Below are 4,204 nucleotides of genomic sequence, written 5' to 3'. Positions count from 1 at the left end.
TTTGAAGAACCTGTTCATTCTTTCTGGTTTCTGTACTGTCCCTTGTTTTTAAGTTTTGACTCCACGCATATGCTGGTTCATGTGGGCCCTGCGCCTTATATTTGATTTTGGTTTTTGATTTGCGGTTCTGGGATTGAACTCAAAGCCTTGCACATGATGGGCAATTATATTTGGGTTACACAGAGCAGGCAGATCAGATGGTGATGGTGGATAATGCAGTCTTTCCAGTTAAGATGAACTGGGCCTATAGGGTTCTAGGGTTAGAGTTTGGAGTGACCCCTTCCTAGTACCCTTTTTCTAGTACCCCAAAAGGAAGAGCAGCTCAGCCTAGATTATCAACTGCAGTTATCTCTGGATTATCCCCTTGCCCAATCTGGCATTGCTGATCTTGCTGCAAGGATGACATTGGTAATCTTGGACAGTAAGGACAAGAGGATCTGACTAAGGAGTGGGAACCCAAGATCGTTTCCCAGGTAAGATGTTCCTCCAAGTGATTATCCACCCACCCACCCAGTTTCACTTTTCTTCCTGTGACCTGGTTCACCTCTCATACTACCATGCCCTCTGTTTCTCCTCTAGGATGCCTTCAGCTCTTTCAGGACATTCCGTAACCACTTTCCTGTCCTAATTTCTCAGACCAACAGCCCTTGCCCATCCTGATCATCTTGGAGGCTTACACCCTGCAAGGAGTGAATCTCCATTCCTGAGTATTTAGGGACACAGTCAAGCCCCAGAATCCACACTCCCTTCCTGAGCCCACTGACCTGCCTTCTGCCCATCTACAAGGGGCCAGGGCTGACTCAAGTCCTTTTGCCTCACATGGAACCTGGGTGTACTTGCCCAGAGGAGTAGAGGAGAGCAGGGACTACCTGGACCCCTGCTCTGTAGGACAAGTGGGGAATGACCCCACTCTACCCACATTTAGATGCCCAGGAGCTTTAGTTGTTGCCTCTGGAATCTGGGATGCCTATACCCACTGACTTTGCTTTCATTCATTTCTATTTTGACCTGTTTCTGCACTTACAAAGACTGAAGATAAAAAAAAAAAAAAAAAAAATGGAAATGAAGAAAGAAAAGACCTCACCTCCCAGGCTGGAGCCTGAAGCCTAAGGACATTTCCCTCTTCAGCTCCCAATGGCCCTAAAATCAAAGTGTTCTCTTTGCCCAGCTGTGCACAGACTACAGGGATGCCCTTGAATTTGCCCTATCCCCTCAGTGACAGAGAGAGAACACAGGGCAAGCAGAGAGAAGCACAGAGAGACACAGATAGAAGACAGACAGACACACAGAGAAAACCAGAAAGAGAGTTAGACAGAAGATGGAAATGCACTCACTGGAAGATAGGAGGAAAAAGAAGAGGGGAGAGAGAGATAGCAAGAGAAATAGGAAGAGAGATAGAAGTAGAGATAGAAAGAATGTGAAAGGGAGTTAGAGAGAAAGAGAGGGAAGATAGAACCTGGGCCTCCACCCACTCCACATCATTGAACCAAAGAAGGGAAGTGGGGTCTGAGGGAGGAAGCCAGACTTCCCTGTCGGTGACTTTGCCATGACCCTCTGGCCCTGGTGTCCTTAACTTCGAGTAAGTGAACTCTGATGGGAAAACAGTATATTATTTTCACCAATCTCTAGCTGAAGTTTAGTATTTCCTTCAACTATTATAGCAGTCATATTATCCATTACTCTATACACTTATTTTTCATATCCTAGTACAGTATTGTAGATCTTTTGAAATATCATTTATGCTCATTAGTTCTTGAAAATTATGTGGGACATCAACCTAACACTAGATCTTATTTAAAGGATTAGTAAAAAAAAATGTATTATAATATCACATTAAAAAGTTTTATAACTTTATTCAAATACAACTGGTTTCCTTTATAATTCTGTATGTTTCATTTTATGCATTTAATTAGTTAGTTAATTAATTAGTTTTGATACTAGGGATGAACCCAGGGGCACCTAACCACTGTGCCATATTTCCAGACCTTTTTCTTTTTTATTTAGAGAAAGTTCTTGCTAAGTTGCTTTGGCCTCTCTAAATTGCTGAGTCTGGCTTTGAACTCATGATCCTCCTGTCTCAGCCTCCCCGGCTGGGATTATAGGAGTGCACCACCACACCCAGTTTATTTTATGCATTTTAAACCTTTATTGTGAGACAGAATCCATATGTTTTACCCAATTGCCACAGGAGAACATAGAACAAAAAAGGTTTAGAACTCATACATCTGACCAGAACCCCCAGGACACCATCTCTACTAGCCCTGTGCTTTCTTTTGTTACTCTCTTCTTTTGCTGAGTTAGTCCAAATCCTCTAATAAGAAACTGCCAAAGCATGATGAAACATGCTGGGATTTGTTTAGAGGTAATGCCTTTGAGAGAGGAAGGGGACTTGGGGCTGGGACAACTGGTTTTTTGTTTGTTTTGTTTTGTTTTTGTGGTACTGGACCCAGGGATTGGTCCATGCTAAGCAAGCTTTCTGCTTCTGAGCTAATCCCCAGCCTGCAGTTGGGAGAACTGTGAGGAAGAGAGGGAAGGAAGGAAGGTTTCAAGGAAGCATCATAGATGACCATGCCTTCAAGGAAATGTTTTGCAAGACCATCAGGAAATTCTCCAACCAAACTTAGCAGTCAGAAGAGTCCCCTTTCTCCCAGGAATGGTCCTGCCTTAAGAGCTCTGCTGAGCTCTATCATTGGCTCAGTGTAGCCCATTTGGAAGCTGCTCTCCTAGCAGAAGCTGATGGATATCAAAGGGAAGCAGTTGGGGCCTTGATTAATTTCACTCCTTATAGTCAAAGATCTGTGAGGAGCATTCTCACCGCCACTACAGTTACTCATCTGAAAAAAAAGGACAGAGTGCTCTTCCCTAGGCACTTGCTGCAGGAATTCTGTCTAGGACTGTAGGTGATTTGAAGAGTTGGCCAGATTATAGATGCAGGGCCCTGAGCAAGTTATTTAATGTTCCCTGTCTCCCTTATCTGTAAAATAGAGGTGATGAAAGTCTCTCTTATAGGAATATTGTGATGATTAATTGAAGTTTGCAAAGCAATATTTGCACAGGACTTGGGACAAAGGCAGCTCTCAATAATTGGTAGCTATTATTATGGCCATTTTAATTATTAATTATTACTATTATTCTCTTTCTCAAAGGCTCTGGGCAAGTGAGGCTGTAGGAGGCTGAAGATGACAGTTCTTCTCTGGGCTGGGATAGCCAGGACAGGTGGGACCCATTTCCCCCACACTACCTTGGTCTTCCCCTGAGGCAGGGGTCTCCCCCAGCTACTAACAGTTCCTGTGTCTGCTGACTCACAGCCAACTTCCTCTCATGCAAACAGGAAAACAGCCGGCCAGCACACCACCGCCACCCCCAACACCACACAGCTCGACACTGGCCCTGCTCTGAGAGGGAAGTTCCTCAGGTTCTGAGGGACATGCTGCAGGGCTGGAGTTCCCACAAAAGGAAATTAAATGAGAGAGGGGAGAAGAGGCATTTCTTCTCAGCTCCCGAACCCTGCAAGCAATTTTCACGTGGGAGAGTCAGGCTGCGTGCTTGGTCTCCCTTGCAGGACGCCAGCCTTATCCACAAAAGGCAACTACGAACTTTGGTTCAAAAGTGGGGATATTGCCTTGTTGATCTTTATCCTTCGGAAAAAAACCTAGGTGGATTCTAGGGGCAACGAAACCCTTAAGACACCTCTTGTGGGCCTTCGCTCCAATTTGCTCAAGTCAAATCGCTGGGCTCCAGAGAAAGGTTCCTCAGCTAAGAGCTGTGCCTATCGGTGACTTCTGGGGGTTCAGCTTCTGCCCCCATTTAACTGGGTGCCAGGGTCCAGCCACCCTGGGGGGTGCCGGAGAGATGCCCCGAAGGCTAACGGCGCGACCTCTTCTTCTTTCCTTTGGTAGGGCTGAAGAAGCAATGGCGCCCTCTTGCTCTTTCTCTTCCACCTCTGTCCCTACTCCGTTCTGGTTCCTGCCTGTCTCTCTGCCTAAGACGGTCTTAAGTCGCCAACCGTATTCTGGTCCCTTTCTTGTCTGCGAGAGGGCAGAGGTCAGACCTGCAGATATCAGCGGCGGCGGTTGGGTAAGGAGCCCAAACCACCTGAAGGCCCGCGCTTGCACAAGGAGTGGCGGGGGCCCGGCAGAGGGAACCGGCGGGGCGGGGCGGGGCCGGCCGTCGGGGCAGGGCTGCGGGAGGCGGGGCCCGCGCG

This window comes from Sciurus carolinensis, chromosome 6 (assembly GCF_902686445.1).
Source record: "Sciurus carolinensis chromosome 6, mSciCar1.2, whole genome shotgun sequence".
In the NCBI taxonomy this organism is placed as follows: domain Eukaryota; kingdom Metazoa; phylum Chordata; class Mammalia; order Rodentia; family Sciuridae; genus Sciurus; species Sciurus carolinensis.
This window is presented reverse-complemented; position numbering follows the sequence as displayed.